The following is an 18,180-nucleotide window of genomic DNA, read 5'->3' as shown; positions in this document are numbered from 1 at the left end:
AGCCAGAAGCGACACACACTCGTAAGTTTCCCTTTCTGTCACTGAGTATGTAGGTGTGAGGAACATGTATGAACATGTCCCATATTACACCCACTGTCCTGAGTGACATCACTTCAGCTTTCTGATTCCTTGTTGAGAGATATTTGATTACACTGTGTAAAGATATGTCACTGTGATTGGTTTAATAAAACACAAAGTGGCCAATGGCTAGGCGGGAGGTAGAGGTGGGACTTCTGGACAGAGAGAGCTCTGGGAAGGTAAAGGGGGAGCCGCCAGCTGGACACAGAGGAAACAGGTCATGCAGGAGGGGAGGAAAAAGCCAAGGCAGCATGTAGATTAATAGAAATGGGTTAATTTAAGTTACAGGAGCTAGCTAGAAACAAACTTAAGCTAAGACTGGGTTTACATAATTAATAAGTCTCCATGCCATTATCTGGGAGCCAGCTGGTGGGACAGGGAAAGACTCACTGGAGTCCCTAGTCTTCGTTAACTGGCAACAAAGAGCTACCTACAAAGTACTTAACACAACAGTGCCGTTATCACAAAGGCACACTCCCTGTCAATACAGACACTTGGGAGAGTCACTAAGAATCCACGGAGTCCATCCTAACTGGAAGAAAACTCTAGGAGTCTCTGTCAGCCTGCACTCATCTGAGGGGCCTCTGCGGCTCTTTCTGTCAGCCCCAACCCCTTCTGCCTGGCCTTTTCCCGACTAAAGGCCTCCCAGAACTGGCCAGCTGCCGGGTGCTCAGCCAAGCAGGAGCACCAAGTAACATCAGGACATGTGACTAAGCTTGAATTCAGACACACAATTTGGGACAAACTTACATTCACAATGATTCACTGTGTATCTCAAATTCAAATTTAACTGGGCACCCTGTGTACTTCTGTTGAATCTGGCAATCCCGCACGTGATACTGCACGCTGCCGTGGTGGTACCTGGCTCATTCCATCCACTAGACGTCACCTACAGTCAGTCTTCTGGGACCGAGGAACAAGGGTCTGAATTATGCTCGATCCTTTTCCTGTCCAACTGTCCTCTGGGGTCCTCCTACTGGCTTCACATCATTGTACACCCTACTTTTATATCCTTCCCTCCACCAGAGCTTCCCAAGGGTCTGCCGACCGCCCTTCTGGCCACAGCCCTTTCCCTGGCACCAACAGTCAGTCGGATGGAGTCGATTCAGTGTCACCCATTACTTAATGAGTCATCTACTCTCTGAAGCAACTGCCTATTTTTTTTTCTACATAAAAGGTCATTTATAACCATAATTAAAATGATCAAAATCACAAGCCTTCTAAATACTAAAGTGAAACAAACAAACAAACAAACAAAAACCGTAGGTTGTGCCAAAGAAAAGCTGGGAGGGGGGAGGGGCGGGCAACACTCAAGCATTGCCTCTCATCATGCTCTTCTACCAGCTCGCTGGCTTTCTTTCTTTGGGTTTTGTTGAGTCAGGGTTTCTCTGTGTGGCTGTGGAGCCTGTCCTGGAACTGTCTATAGACCAGGCTGGCCTTGAACCCACAGAGGTCTGCCAGCCCCTGCTGCTGCTCTTTTGGTGTGTGTTTGTTGTTTGGCTAACAGCTTCCTTTCTCTCCCAAGTTCACAACAGCTCTTGAGGGAATGGAAGATACCCCCTCCATACACGCCAAGGAACAACGGGAAGCGGGAAGGGACATGGAGGGAGGACTAGAGTCAGGAGTTTCAGTTGGCTTATAAACTGGTCTCCTCCCAATGGGCCCCAAGTGTGTGGCTAGCCTCTAAGACTCCAGTGCAATTCCGAGGGACCCTTACCATCCATCTCCTGCAGTCTGTGGACGAGCAGAAGCCCTGCTGCACATTCTCCTTTAGGATATTTAGTGTCCACACATGGAGAACAACTCAGTCTCTTAGAACTAAGTCTACACAGCACTGAGAGGGGCCTCCAGAACCAAAGCCTGCCCTACTGGGTCAGGTGACTTCCTGAAACCCAGCCCCACCCCCTGGAAGAATCTATCGCTACAGGGTCCTATCAAAGATGACCCTTTTCCTTAATAGCCACAACTGGGCTGGCTAGTTTTTTGTCGACTTGACCCAAATTAGGGTCACTGAGCAAATGCCTCCATCAGATTGGGTGATAGGCATTGTCTTGATTAGTGACTGATATGGGAGGCCCCAGCTCACTGTGGGTAATGCCCTGGGTTGTTTAAGAAAGCAGGTTGAGCAAGCCACTGGGGGGAATCCAGTAAGCACTCCTCCATGGCCTCGTCATTTCCGGCCTTGAGTTCTTGCCCTGACTTCCCTCCATGATGTATGGCAGAAGATAATATAAACCCTTTCCTCTCAAGTTGACTTTTGTCACAGTGTTTATCACAGCAACAGAAGGCAAATCAGGAAATCCACTGGCTTGCAAAAAGGACTTCACCAAACCCCCAGAGAAAGAGGCTTAAAATGAACTACACAACAAAACAGAAAAAGCATTTAGTATCCCCCTCAAGTAATTAGCTCCCAGCAGCCCTCAAACAGCTAGAAGACAGAACTGCCAAACATCCTGGTCCACCACTGAAGGTGGAGGATGCCATTACTAAGAGGGGACTGAGAAACTCAGTCTGGTAACTTTGCAGACTTGCTTGGAGGAGCTGGGGCACTTGGGTCTGCTGGCCCCATTGGCTCAATGGAATACGCCTGCCGATTGCCTTACGTGGTTGTTCTGAGATTTGGATGTGAAGTATTTAAGACAGCAATAAAAGGTTCTGATGGGGATGGGGAGAAGCTGCCATTTGCCCCAAGAGTTTTACATCTTCATTTAGTCCTCTAAATCTGCTAGAGAAACAGCCCTAAGCAGGGTTTAAACTCACGTCTTTTGGACACCAGGGCTCCCTGCCCACCATATCCATGAGTCCCCCTTGAGTCACTGAGTTTCAGCTTCCCTTTCTCGGGTCAGTACAGGGACACTGCCTTCTCTGGGCATGCACTTGGAGACACAGACAGGGCATTTTATGGACTCATAACAAGGGCTCTACTGAAGGCATTCATTTTAACAGAGGGCTTCTTTATATACTTTTTGCAAAGAAGCTGTGTGCATCCTTATCTTGAGACATACTTAGGGAATCTACAAGGATTTTTCGACTTAGCAGATGACAGTGAGGGCAGCATCCCCAATGCTGACCTTTGCCCTAGATGATAGGAAACCGTCTCAAATGGTTACAGGGAGTCAGAGGAAGCTGGCCCTTGCTGCTGAGGCATCATGTCACCGATGTTTGTAGGGAAGACAAAGGACAGTCACTCCTTCCTCTATTTCTAATCAATCTCCCTCCCCCTCCCCCTCCCCCTCCCCTGGTCTCTGTGGGTCACCCCCCCACCACCACCACTGATCTCTCTGGTAATTCTGATTTAAAACCAGAAGGGACTTCCTTAGTCAGGCTAGGCTAACACAGGGGACAGCTTCCCCTCTCACCTTGGACAAGGATCTGGTGTCCTTTAAGTTATCGCTTGCAATTTGGAAATCCCACTGCTAGGAACACACTACTGTTAACGCTAAGGTCAGAGGTCAGGCCCTCTGAAGCAAGTATCCCTTTGTGTTGCAAAAGCATGGAACAACAATGCTGCAGGTGTAGTCTGTCAGTCAAGGGACCGTCAGGTGGCAGGCAGCCCCGCCCAGTTACAATCATTTTAGGAGAATTTAATAAATGAGGTATTTAAAAAATGATCAGGGCACAGGAAACCCACGGGCCTACTGTGGTCGAGCAGGAAGGCCGTAGGAGCAGACTCCATTACACCTTAAGGACTGGAGGGAGAGGCTGGTAGGGAGGGCTGCCCAAGGGGAACCTGCCCTGTACACCCACTGCCAATCAAGGGGGACCCCAGGGGAGGGGTCAATACTGTGACTTCCTCCCCCTTCTCACAAACAAGCCCACCAGGTAGGCCCAGAAGTCACATTGCTGGGTCACACAGGAGAGAGAAAGGAGGAACGTGTTCAGGGTAGTGTCAAAGGTTTGCCATCGGAGTCGGAATCGTAGTTAACAGTGTCCCATGCCCACGCCCAATGCTGGAAGTACGTGGTGCTACGGCACAGTTCTGTTGACATTCTGGCTAGAGTTTGGCTTTGTTCAGGCAAGCATATATTTTAAAAATACATTCACAAATATATTCATACTTTTCAAATATCTATGGGCATTTATTCCATGAAAGAATATTTTACTTAAGTCATATAGGAAAAATCCCCATGTATTTTACACTAAGCTCCATTTTCTTTTCCCCCTAAAAAAAGTAAAAACAAAAGCATCACAGAAAAAGGAACTCCGATCTCTACAGTGGAAGCTATCATCATGCCTCATTTAATTGGTGCCCTGGGCCTACAACAGCTCCTTACCTCTCCTTTTTCCTTTCCCCTTCTCCCGCCTCCCCTTCTTTTTAATAAGTGTGACTTTCGTTAGAGTTATCTTATCAAACAAGTACACAGTGTGGGGGACAGACTCATGCCATCTTTTAGCCTGGACCCCACTAACAAGAGTCCTGCTAGCTAAAGCAGCTCTCGGGAGGCAGAACATATGATTGACACCCTCAGCTGCATGGGGAACCCAGTAAGTGCTTTTTAAATCTTCCTGTGTGTGCATCTTCGGGCAAAGGGGAAAGAGGGGGCTCATGAGTTTCCTGCATGGGCCCGGTACTGCTCACTGGTACTGCTCACGGCGGCACAGAGGACCGCGTGTGGGTCTGGGACAGTAGTTCTCTTTGGGAGTCCAACAACCCTTTCACGGGGTCACCCAAGACCATCAAAAGACACGGGTATTTAAACATTACAAAGATAATGTTATGGTTGGGGGGGTGTCCACCATAACATGAGAACTACATTAAAGGGTCGCCGCATTAGGAAGGCTGAGAACCACTGAGACAGGGACACCCCAGGTGGTTTCGGAGCAGAGGTGAGAGGTGGCACCAAATGACCTATGACCACAAACACGCGAGAGCTTCATTCCCTTTCAAGCGCTCAGACACTAACACCCAGGGGGACGCCGCCATGTCTGCAGTAGCATTGCGAAAAATCACACTGCCATCGGCTTCTCTTATTTTCAAGGATGGATTTCTATTTAACTTAAAGGATGCTGGTCTTCTACTTGAGGTAATGAAATTTCGTTTAAAAATTAAAGAAGCTAACTTCTACTAGAAAGGATAATTCTGAGAGGCCACTGTGTAAGTAGCAGATGTGGTACCCAGATGACTCAAGTTTGGAAACACTGATACAATGCGTAGCTCATGAGTCAGAGACATCCAGGGTTTAGTTCTAATTGCCAGCAGGTAGGCAATAATGACTAATTTTATTGCCGTGTAAAGAAATAATTCTTTCATTGACAGTAGCAGCTCTTCCGACCAGAGAGTTGCAGCTCGGAGAGCTATGGTATTTTAGTAAACTGTAACCTGAATCCTGTCTCGTACATAAGATAACAGATGCCTGCGATAAATGATTGAACATTAAGGTCCAAAGATTTATATTAATAGTAAGATGACAATTAGAGAACATAAATATGGAACAAGAAGACAGAAGCAAACGCTGCTCTCTTTGCATAGGATCTAACAAGAGGCCCACGCTCTGGCGCTCTGGCTGTCATTAAGATGTGAAGAGAGGGGTAGGTGAAGCCTTCTCCCTGAGTCACACAGGCCTAGCTCAGAGAATTCAAGGCCATCGGGGGAATTAGATTACAAAAGCAATCTGTCATGGTCTGTGATTCCTTTTGATGTCAGGCTGCTAACACTACTGTATATTATTGCCATGGCACGCACTAATCAGCACAATCACTTCCAACTGCCGCCTCCTACATGAACTGGAAGCCTGATGTGGTTTTTTTGTTAAGTTCTGTTCCATCCCCAGACACCCCAAACCCTTAATTCTACCCTCTTGAAATGAGCATTACATTAACGCTCACAGCTCCTTCCAAGTGGAGAGCTCAGGAAGCAATGAATCGACCAATGCACGTTGTCTTCCAACAGTGCAAGTGTGCACAAGCCCAACCCGCTTTACACATGCTTGCACACCCGTCCCCTACTCAAGCCTACCCTGTGGGTGACCCCAGGCATGAAGTCTGCAAGGCCTGCTCCGGGAGGAGATATTCAAATCAAAATATCCTATGCTTCTTAAGGACACATTCCCAGCAGGCCTCACTCTGGAGCTGGGATCCTTCCCTTGCACTGTTATTTACTTGTTTTATAAATGTTTCTACAAAGCATCCATTGTTCTCTCTTCACTGTATCACTGCATGATACACTCACAAGCTACCGCTTCTGCATGAATAAGTGTTTTCCCCAACCAACAAGGGAGTCGATTGGCACTGGGAACAAGTCTTGTCCAGCAGCCACTGCTGTGTGTGACAAACACAGCTATCCACAGCCTTCTGTACCCAGTGAGCCCACAAAGTAAATAGTCTGCAGTTGCTGACTCTAGAGGCTCAGCTTCAGGCACACAACACACATGGGTGCTGTTTGCAATGTGTGGCTTCATGTGAAAATTTCTTTAGACTTACTAAGTTGCTAGAAGGATAGGGATTACACAGACTTAAATAAAATTAAAGTCACCAAGCTTCGATTCAAAAGCAAAGGCTTTAAACATAACATAGCAGACAGGGGCTGATTTGGTGGTATGAGTGGTATTCACACTTAGTGTTCGGACCTACAAATGGAAACACCGGCAACACTGGACAACACAGACTCGTGTGGGAACAAAGGCAGAGTAAGTTTTCGTCCCACGGCTTCTCAGACTGCATCTTTACTGGGTATACTTGTGGGTGATTGCCCGTCCTTGTCTCCTATATAAGTCTGTTCTGCCTACAGTTCAGCGGCAAGCCATGTGACTAACATGTGACTGGACAGAGATGAATAACTGACTCAAGAAAGACCCATTCATCGGTGGCCAGGAACTTGCAAATTTGGCTTAAAATGAAAACGTTAAGCCAATCAGATTGCTCTACAGGGAATCTGAAGTTACAGGTTGATGCTGGCTAGCTGTGGTTTGCTGAGCCAATAGATAATGCATACTTGGGTCCTGTGGGATCCAGCTGGGGCCAAGGTCAAGCAGGGCTACAGACTGAAGAATGGCGTAGACAGATAAGACAAAATGGAGAGCATGGGGACTACGGACACAGCCACGGAGTGGGCTCTGTTCTAATGGCTTCTAGCCCTGAGAGGCTTCCTTCACAGGCGTCTTCTTTTCCTAAATTCTGTGAGTCCTCTGTTAAGAACAACAAATTCTAATAAAAGACGAAATCATCAACTTTGCAGATAAGTGTAGTTCTTACCCCTCACCAGGTAAACTTCTTTTCTGTAATGGAGGTCATTACAGAAAAACTACAACCAATCAAAATGCAGAGTTGTGGGGCCCGGTCCCATGGGTCCATCTGACTCCCATACCTAGGGCTCTGGAGTATTGAAGAAAGGGACAGAGAGTCTGTAAGAGGCAGGGAACAGGGAGTTTGCTCCGAGAATGTGCCTCCTAGGAATGTCAGAAGCCACACTCATTAAGTCTCAACAACACGACTCCCTAAACAGCAGCCATACAAGGACAACAGCGTTAGATTTGCTAATAAGGAGGGGATGGAGCCAGCAGGCCTCGAGCCTATACAAACAACCACGAGCAACATAAGGGCGCTAAGAGTGAAGCAGTCTTCCCCACGGAAGGGCACGCCAACTGGTTAATACTAAACGGCCAGCTCTGAAAATACGCATACGAGTGATATTAGGACTGACCAGGTTCATTTAGGAATATACATATATTATGATATCCTAGATACATATTTAAAAATATAAGTCTGTCTGGCTATCTATCTATCTATCATCTACCACAATTAATGAAAAAAGAGGCCATGAATTCGAAAGAGAAAGGAAAGATACACGGGAAGATTTGAAGGGGGAAAATGAGGTAATTATATTACAGTATAAAAACATACTAAACATAATCTTTCTACCTGAAGTAACTTGACAAAATCTCTGTTCTGGCAACTGAAAACAAATTGTGACCAAGACAACAGCCCACAGGGGCCCTGCAGACTGCCCGCCCGCCCGCCCCCAGCACTAATGACTAGAGAGAGTGGAGAGCGGCATGAAATGCAGCAACAGTGAGTCAGGCTTGGAGCAGAGGGCAGCTGCAAGCACTGGTCTCCTGAGTATGTGGGGCCCAGTAGGGACAGCAGGGTTATGGCTGGGCCAGCAGGAGGGGAGGGGCCAGGCCGCTGGAAGGAGGCAGCGCAGGCAGATGGAGATGCTTCAGGGGAGCAGAGGAGAAATGCCCAAGGCAAACACCCAGGACTCTTTCATCTACGTGAATGTGCTAATGGTTCCCGGGGAGCGGGCATGACAGGCCTTGGTACATGCGCCTTCTCTACTGTACTGGCTGTAAATAACCCAAGTGCTGCCTGTGCCATCTGCCTGTTGTGCAGTTTGTGGAGAGAAAAGGAAGCAGAGAAGGAATAAATGGCTACTAATACCTATGTGGATACTCTGAAAAAATCAAATATGCTTACACAGTTAGATTGTTACACTTCCTTTATTGGGGTTAATTCAGCCAGAAATGTTCCCTTTTCCTTTTTTGGTAGGTAGGGTGCAGGGCAGCTTCCAAAAGGTCAAAGAGCAGGCCACAGACAGAATGGAGCTAAAAGATAATCCTTCTGCTACTGCATGTCACACATCTTGGATTAATTACACATAGCGAATCTGGGCTATTTCTTCATTCGTAAGCAGAGCTATGTGTCACTTGCTTTCCTATAAGTAATATGTCACGGTTACCTCTAAAATGTCATATTTAGATAAAAGACATTCTGAACACATGCAATGTTTTTGTTGAGGGAATCACGTCCTCTATAAAGTGCCTACTGCACGGACTGAATGTTAATTACCTTCACACACACGGTGAGGCTGATCATACATGTGTCAGTCCCTCACAGTTACATAGTGGAAACAATCCACCCACCACACAAGTGCCGAGTGAACGTTCTTACCACTGTTCACGCCTCACTTTAATCACAAGGTGCCCACACGAGTGCTTTAAAACCAAGCCGAATGGGTGCAAGGAATTTCCCAGGTTGGTATTGTCTCTCTTACAGATCTGCATTTGCCTAAAACTTGCTGATTTGAGAGATTTTATAGACTGGAAAGACGGTGTAAAACCATGCCTGGGCCAATGACTGGGTTCGGAAATTTAACCTTGACAGCAGAGGCCTACCACCATTAGTTTCATTTAAGCCTATGCTTCATCTTGATGGGATCCCCAGAAACAACTCAGGTTGAGTCCCAATGGGTCCCGGTCCCCAGGACTGCTCAAATGCTCCTGATGGCTTTCAACTCTGGTGCTACCAGAAGGTGCTTGGGAGAAAAGGGGGTGGGTGATTACAGTGATTAAGAGGTGAATGCAAGCTACTTAGACTCAACACTGTAGATGAGCAATCAGTTTTAAATGACATCCCTCATCTCTCCAGACTTGAGTTTTGTCATCTACAGCAAAGAGATAATCTAGCCCCTCTTACAGGGTTCCCAGGAAGCATCAGTGAATCCGTGAAGGTCTTCTTCACACGGCAAGCTCAGGAAGCTTGTCATCAGGGCCTTCACTGTGTGAGTACCAGGGTACCAGCAGAGGGGGAAAGATTTTCCCCAAAGCTGGAACATGCATGAGGATGGATAGCCAGTCCCTAAATTCCCATGACAGAAGTGTCAAGAAACTGTCCTAGTGAGACAGGAAGCTGGAAGCAGCTCTGGCAAGTCCTCATTTCTCATCCTCACCCAACATGGTGCCTTGCTGCCATCCTCGTGTGTGTGTGTGTGTGTGTGTGTGTTCTGTAAGAGACAGAACAACATTTGCTGTGGAGCTTTAAACTTGGAGCCACAACACATTTCAGACTCCATTCTTGGTAAAGACTTTAAAAATGAGTCAAAACAGCTAGGCCTGGTGGCGCACACCTTTAATCTCAGCACTTGGGAGGCAGAGGCAGGCGGATCTCCGTGAGTTTGAGGCCAGTCTGGTCTCCAGAGCGAGTTCCAGGCTAGGGAAGGCTACACCGTAGGACACTGTCTCAAAAAAAAAGGGGGGGGGAGGAGGTTTAACTATTCAGTAAACTTTAAAAGTGGCTTAGGATTTATGAATTACATTTTGATCCCAAAGACAAAAGAATGGGGAGGAGAAAAGTAAAAGTCCCATGGCAAAGCCACTTCCACTAACGTGGCCTCAAGTTCTGCACAAAAAACAAGTAAAATCTGAACAGAGAAGTGAAGGTCTGCTTCTTGTTTTCCACTGAAGGCTTGTAGAATCAGCTAAGAGAAGGACATAAAGTCATTTTTAAAAAAGTGGATTCAATAGAGGTAAATCTTAATGTTCACTTTCAATGAAAATTAGGAAATATGTAAGAACCTGAAAAAGCAAAAGAAGGTACACACAAAAATTGCTATGTATAATATGTACAAACACACACGATGCAGAATCAGGCAGGAGAATATAATACGGAACTGTGATTTCACCCAGGGATGACAATTTTTCAGACTCACACTAAAGGACTGTCAGTTCAGGAAGTGTAGGCAAACAATCCCTGACAGTCTGCATCTAAGGCTGGTGCATGCTCTCACTCTCTCTCTCCGTGTGTGTGCCCATGTGTGCATGCATGTGTATGTGTGTGTGGATGCTTTAAAGACTTCTCAACAGCTCCTCGGAAAAAACTAGCTTCTCTTAAAATAAATTTGGTAAAACATAACTTTAATGTTTTAATTTTGATTATTCAATTAACTATCCCATAAAATTTATTATTATTTTTAAGCCTAGCATCAACATGTTACTTACCTCAACTCTCAGCTGTCAGGAACAGTAATCAGGCCCTGGTGTCTACTTCTGTCACCCTGCCCTTCTAAGCCACCATGCACAAGCGCATCTCCATCCACGTTGGCCAGGCTCATGTCCAGATCGGCAACGCCTGCTGGGAGCTCTATTGCCTGGAACACGACATCCAGCCTGATGGTCAGATGCCAAGTGACAAGACCGTTGTGGGAGGAGATGACTCCTTCAACGCCTTCTTCGGAGAGACAGGCGCTGGTAAGCAGGGGCCCCATACAGTGCTCATAGACCTGGAACCCACAGTTATCGATGAAGTCCGCACTGGTACCCGCCTCCAGCTCTTCCACCCTGATCTGCTCATCCCAGGCAAGGAAGACGCTGCCTATGACTATGCCCGTGGCCACTACACCACTGGCTAGGAGATCAGTGATCTTGTCTTGGACAGAATTCGTAAGCTGGCTGACCAGTGCACAAGCCTTTGGGGCTTCTTGGTTTTCCACGGCTTTGGCAGGGAACTGGCTGTGGGTTTGCCTCCCTGCTGATGGAGCCGCTCTCTGTTGATTACGGAAAGAAGTTCTCTATCTACCCAGTCCCCCAGGTTTCCAGCACTGTGGATGAGCCCTACAATTCCATCCTCACCACCCACACCAGCCTGGGGCACTCGGATTGTGCCTTCATGGTAGACAACGAGGCTATCTATGAAATCTGTTGTAGAAACCTCGACACTGAGCGTCCAACCTACACTAGCCTTAACTGCCTTGTTAGTCAGATTGTGTCTTCCATAACTGTTTCCCTCAGATTTGATGGAGCCCTGAATGTTGATCTGACAGAATTCCAGACCAACCTGGTACCCTACCCTCACATCCACGTCCCTCTGGCCACATATGCCCCTGCAATCCCTGCTGAAAATGCCTACCATGAGCCTTCTGTAGCGGAGATCACCATCACCAATGCCTGCTTTGAGCCAGCTAATCAGATGGTGAAATGTGACCCATGTCATGGTGAGTGCATGGCTTGCTGCCTGCTCTACCGTGGGGGTGTGGTTCCCGAAGATGTCAATGCTGCCATTACCACCATCAAGAACAAGTGTACCATCCAGTTTGTGGGCTGGTGTCCCAGTGGCTTCAAGGTTGGCTTAATCACCAGCCTCCCATAGTGGTGTCTGGTGGGGACCAGGCCAAGGTCCACAAAACTGTACGCGTGCCAACCAACAGCACAGCCATCGCTCAGGCCTGGGCTCGCCTACATCGCAAGTGTGATGTGATGTATGCCAGGTGTGCTTCACCCACTGGTATGTGGGCGAGGGTGTGGGCGAGGGGGAGTTCTCTGAGGCCCGTGAGGACATGGCTGCCCTAGAGAAGGATGATGAGGAAGTCAGTGTGGATCCTGTTGAAGGAGACGATGAAGAAGAAGAGGAATACTAATCCATCCTTTCAGTCCCCAGATTCCAAAACAACAATACTTCTAATTATGATGTTCATTTTATGATCATGTCTATCTTTTGTAAGGGTTTTTAAATGTTTGCTTGTTTGTTTTTGGTAGGGTTTCTTCCATGATGTCTCAAAGTAAAAGCTTTAAGAAAAAGAAAACAGAAAAATCTAGAAAGATTCAGAGTAGATGTCTGTCACAGAAGGAAGGTCGCACTCAGAGACTGTAAGAGCACCTTCCACATTCTCCTGGGAGCAGTCATGAGTACTGGCTTCAGGGACAGCTTCCTCCAGCCAACAACTACCTGAACACTTCCCAAGGAACAAGGACAACAGTCATAGTATTGACTCTGACTGTGTAATAATCAGCAGACTTGAACAATGAGTTAGGAAGAACTAACACATTTATAATTTTATAATGTATAAAATATTTTCAGTGACATCTAATCTTTAGTCTAATAAAACTTGTTACAAATAAGTAATGCAAACAAACCATGTTGAAAGAAAGAAAGAAAGAAAGAAAGAAAGAAAGAAAGAAAGAAAGAAAAAAATGAGGAGGAACAAAGACGTGGAAACCATTTCCTCTCATCGCTGAATAATGAGACATATGCATTTATTTGTTCTAACGAGAAATGTGGTGTGTGTTTAATATAGTCCCACTTCTATAACATACACAACCAGACACAGACACTGGACATTTCTGGATGGTGGAATTTCAGTGATGGAGCTATCCCTTACTAAGTTGAAATTTACTAAGATATAATATAGTGTTTATTATCTTGTGTCATCAAGAGTGTGTAACATCGTCATCTCACAGAAGTGCCTAACCTCACAAGATGTGCACCACCATCCCTGTATGTGTAGAAGCAGGCAACTCATGAGTGCAGGAAGGAGACCTGGGACTCGGTGACAGTCTCATGATTTGTATGCTACTGCACATGAGGCTGCTGGTGGGAAACCCAATAGTTATAAAATTACACCAATACTACCTAGCCAAGTGAAGACAATATGCTTGTAGCTACCTGTAATACCTGTATTAGCTATTCTTTAAATTCCTTTGTTTTTTGTTATATTTTCAAAACTGTGGCATATATTTGAAGAACAAAAAGAAATTTATCAAGTTATAGAAATACAATTAAGATCAAGGGGCAAATCTTACCTAAGAAGGATTCACTACTGATCTGAAACATAGTTACCAATGTTAAAAGCAACTCCGTTTAAGGTGGTGAAAACATTTATGTATCTTGCCTACAGTAAGGATTCAGTAACTGTAATAGACAACCCTTTTTCAACTCAAACCTGACCACAAAGAAGGAATAAAATTAAAACTCAAAGAACTGGAACTCCATAGACCATATGGAGGTCATGGTTTCTCAGTAAGAACTTCCCTTCACTGGAACAGAAGCTTGCTGCTGTATTATTACCAGAACTCAGCACAGTGCCAACTACATGGCCAGAACAAAAACTAAAAATAAATTTGGCAAATGAACAGCACCATATGTAAATTACTAAGATACTGTTACATGACTGAATTTAATTTTTTTAAAATATGAGTATCTAGATAATTCAGAAACTAATTTTTTTTTTTTAATGTGCCGCAAGGGTAACAGAACTATGCCATCTGCTGAGGTGTTGTCTTTACTTTTTCACTTTTGTTTTTCAATGGAGTGTGCTAGGTATCTCTGTAATTTTGTTCAAATGACTGCAGGGCCTGGAAGCTGGCATTGCTATTGATGCATAACATGCTGCTATGATTGGTCATTTTATATAAATACCTTGGTGGATATATTGGATGAAGGCTTGGAAACATTAGCTGTGCTGTCAGCTTTGGGGAAAGTATCCTACTTTACTGTGTTGAATTGGCATTGTACATAAATTAACAGCTATACTGATCTAGAAACATTAACATTAAAATTTTCCATTTTTAAAGGGAGGGTGAACTGTACTAATCATGTCATGCCTTGCTTTCATGGGTTTGATCACAGAAAGTATTCTTTAAATAATAAAAAACTGTAATGTAAAACTGTATTCAACAGCCAAGAATCCACAATGCTTCATTAAGTGTTCAAAATCAAGTGTAAACTAACCTACAGAGCTCAAGGCCCACGAAGGAAATCCTGTCTTCCTGAAAGCAGATTCCTAGGGCAAAGGATGGGGTCTGGCAAGGTATGGTTGACAATGAGGACAAATATCAGACAATGTCTTTCTGGTTTCTCAAGTATTCTGTATATGAAGTACTCTTTCCTGAGAGTTACTCCTGTGTACCCACACTGTAACATGGATTTTAGAACAGCTGCCCAGATGTGCCACTCAGTTACCACACAGCTATTTAGCAGTCTTGACAACCTGTGCCTAACTGCTCCAAGTGAGGCCTTCTTAATTTTCTAGCTGACCACCACTGCCCAAGGACGGTCTCCTGGCTTCTGTATTTATCTAAACGTATTCACCATTGATAGTCTCCATCTGTCAGCTCTATACACAAAGACCTCAACTTATTTGACAAAGAAGCATTGCTTTTCTTGCAGGCTAGAGGAGTTTGAAAGTAGACAGCCTGTACTAATAACCCATGGTTTCTTATCATTCTTTTCTTTCAAACTAAGAGAAAATGCAAGCACTGCCTGGTAAACAAAAGCTAAGTGTCTCTTTTCAGATTCTATCAAGACCAACGTGTGTCCTTGGCTGGGGTGCTAGCCTGGTTCCTACAGTGCTGGGCTGCCACTCTGGCCAGCCTCTGGCTGCCCTCTGAAACCCTGCATCTATGCACGTGTGTGCCCTGTAGAATCAGCCAACTGTGAGAAGGGCAGAGGGAACACAGAGGGCCTGATGACTGGCAAGTGTCCCGCTCTGGGTGCCATTTATCTGAATTACTGAAGTGTGATGAAATTTACCCTGCCAGGCTGAAGCACGGGGCTCGCCATACTGAGAATAAGCTGTGTGTTTTCAGCGCTGCACAGAGATAGCAAGCTGGAGGGTTGAAAGAAACAGAGAACTATGCTGGCTACACACATTCCTTCTAGCTCCTGGGTACAGTATCAATCCAGCAGGAATTGCTGAGGACAGCTACAGCATGTGCCCAAGATGCAAACCATTCTATATGCTTGAGGCATAGGAGCAGTTGGGTTAATCTGATCCAACTGGCTATGGCCTCAATGACTTGATATAAATAACCCTTTCTTCTTCCTTTGGAGATAGGATCTCACTTTGTAGCCTAGGTTCTCTGGAACTAAGCAACACAGGCTGCTCTGGTTTGCTGTCTTTTTGAAAGGTATGTTGGCATATGACGATAATCCCTTTCTGCTGGAAATGACTGATCTTTGTAATCACGTTCTGCTCATTTGCAAGATGCTGGTGGACCCATCACCAGCACTGTCTGATTCCCACAGGCTGCTGACACGGAGCCTGACTGTGGGCTGCCTCCAGGGTCTGGTTCTGTTTCAGAACCAGGGGACCTGACCCCGAGCCCTGCAGCTGCGCCACCGCTGACTAGTTTCTTGTGATGCTGCTGTCATGTGCCTTCTCTACAAAGCTGTCTACATGTGAGTGAGCCACAGTTGTCTCCTAAGGGACGAAACTGCAAATAAACAGCACCGAATACGACCTCAGCTATCCGGCTGCCGGTTTCTGGCTTTGTTTGGTTTTCACAAACTGTGGAGTTTCTGCAGTTTTGATTTACAAGTAGTACTTGACCTCACTTTCTTCTTTTCCCATTCCTTCCACCGCTTTACTCAGTCCCGTGGACCTCCCCTTAGGAGCCCACCACACCCCACTTGGACTTCCCCTTAGCAGCCGCCATGGTCCACCTGGGCCCCGCTGTCAGATTCACCAAGCTTCAAAAACGTATTCTTACAAAGTTCACCAGCAACCTCTAACCCATAAGACTAAGTGACTCAGCTCACCGGATAGGCTACGATTCTCTCGCTGAAACTACCTTCTCTTCCTTGTTTCATTCGGAGGCCCAGGAACCGAGAGCAGGCCAAGTACTCCTTCCTCTCTGGCCTCCTCAGCCCCCCACACCCAGGCTGCCACCAGCAACCCTGCCGATAAGTGACATAAGGCTCCCCAAGGAGCCCGTAACTCCAGAGTGTGACTCCAGCCCACTCTATAAATGCAGGGCACCTGTATGGACCCAGTCATTTCATTTCTTCTACTGTGCATGTCATTTGAACCCTTATTCCAACATGCAATCCAGACTCGACTCTCCAACTAGACCTCCAAGTGCTGTCTGGTGACAGCGCCTGACCCTGAAAATTCCTTCCCCTCCCCCTCCGCCTAAAGCACAGCTCGTGACCCACTTTCTCTAGGACCACACACACACACACACACACAGAGCCCACTTTCTCTAGGACCCTTCTTTACCAAAGTAAAAGAGAGCTTTACTGTGCTGAATGCCTGAGCCCCCCCCCACAGACACAGACACAGACACAGAGAGAGAGAGAGAGCGAGAGAGAGAGAGAGAGAGAGAGAGAGAGAGAGAGAGAGAGAGAGAGAGAGAGAGAGAGAGAGAGAGAGCAGAGGCCCTTATGGATTCAGTTTCATGGTTTTCTTTTGTATATCTCGAGATATCTGTGTAGTTTTGTAGACCAGGCTGCCCTGGAACTCACAGAGATCCCCCTGCCTCTGCCTCTTGAGTGCTGGGATTAAAGGCCAGCTCAGTTTCCTGTTTCTTTCTTGTCAAATTTGTGCTTTCTTATTTTTCAAGTTTGTTCAAGTAGGGGATTGCATGACCGATGGTTATGGTTTTCTCTCTCTCTCTCTCTCTCTCTCTCTCTCTCTCTCTCTCTCTCTCTCTCACACACACACACACACACACACACACACACACACACACACACGCTCACTTTCTTACATACCCAAATAAGAATTTAAAATACCCCCCACATACTCACCCTGGGTGGTGTCTCCTCCAGGGGGCCTGGTGATGAGAATTTTGAAGACCGTTTAAAAGTCTCATTACAACACAGAGGTAAGAAGCTCATCCACTTCTAAGAAAAACAGCTCAAGGATCAACTAAACAACCCAAGTTACTTTCTTCAGCCCGCAAACCCAAGAGCATTGCGTGACTGTGACACAGGCTTTTTAATCGGAGCTATTAACGGCAGGCAGCAGAGTACTAAATGAAGCCCTCAGCAACAGACTCACATTGTATCTGACAAGCTGACTTCATGAACCTCAGCTAATTCCTACTGAAGGGACTCTGTCTTACGGAAACCCTCTTTATACAACCACTGTGCATTTATACTCCCTTTAAAGATAGACAATACTTGTGAAAAAATGAATTCCATGCCAAATACTATCTGCTTTGGAAAGATGCCAAAACACAAACTTGTTTAAAATTTACACAACCAAACCACCAGATACCGGTACTTCTTACAACCAAAATAGGTTACGCACAAACTTCTCTTCTGAATAGCAGGGTGGTTATAATCTACTATTAGCATCTCATTAAGATGAGGAAGACAAAATTAATTCAAAATCATTATGAAATGCCCTGAGAAGCAGACTAACTGTAACTTATAATAAATATACTAATAGGTTGACTATGGAGCTTACAATATTTAGATTTAGAATTAAATTATTATATAAAATTCATATTCTTAGCTAAATTAGAATGATTTAACTGAAGGAGCTTGGTAAACATATACTGACAGGTACTGTAACAGGGAGATACACATGACACTATTTTAGACGGCTTACAGTCCCATGGAAAACAGACACAGATCACACGGGCAGCAACATGGTAACTACTGTGATTACTGAAATACCGTGCTGAGGAACATCAACACTCAGGTAGCTGGTAGAGGATAAAGTACACGACGCAGAGGTTGCTTTTATGCCGGCCAGGGTCATCACTGATTTCAAAACAATATGATGATGTTATGTTAAACAACAAACTATGTTACAGGGGACAGGATCAGGGAAGAAAACACATCCAGAGATTAATCGTGGTTAACGGGAACGGGAAGATGGTTTTA

At 45.6% G+C, this 18,180-nt stretch overlaps 1 protein-coding gene and 1 pseudogene across 3 annotated transcripts in view; one reads left to right on the top strand and one right to left on the bottom strand.

The window, feature by feature from the left end:
• The window catches only part of Fyn (FYN proto-oncogene, Src family tyrosine kinase), a 177,915-nt gene that overhangs the window by 111,815 nt on the left and 47,920 nt on the right, over positions 1-18,180 (bottom strand). The gene's annotated exons all lie outside the window — the stretch shown is intronic.
• LOC127215150 (tubulin alpha-1C chain-like) lies at positions 10,865-12,205 on the top strand (annotated as a pseudogene).

Source organism: Phodopus roborovskii, unplaced genomic scaffold (assembly GCF_943737965.1).
Source record: "Phodopus roborovskii unplaced genomic scaffold, PHOROB, whole genome shotgun sequence".
Taxonomy (NCBI): Eukaryota; Metazoa; Chordata; class Mammalia; order Rodentia; family Cricetidae; genus Phodopus; species Phodopus roborovskii.
Note: the sequence above shows the minus strand (reverse complement) of the source record. Positions and strands in the feature narration are given on the sequence as shown.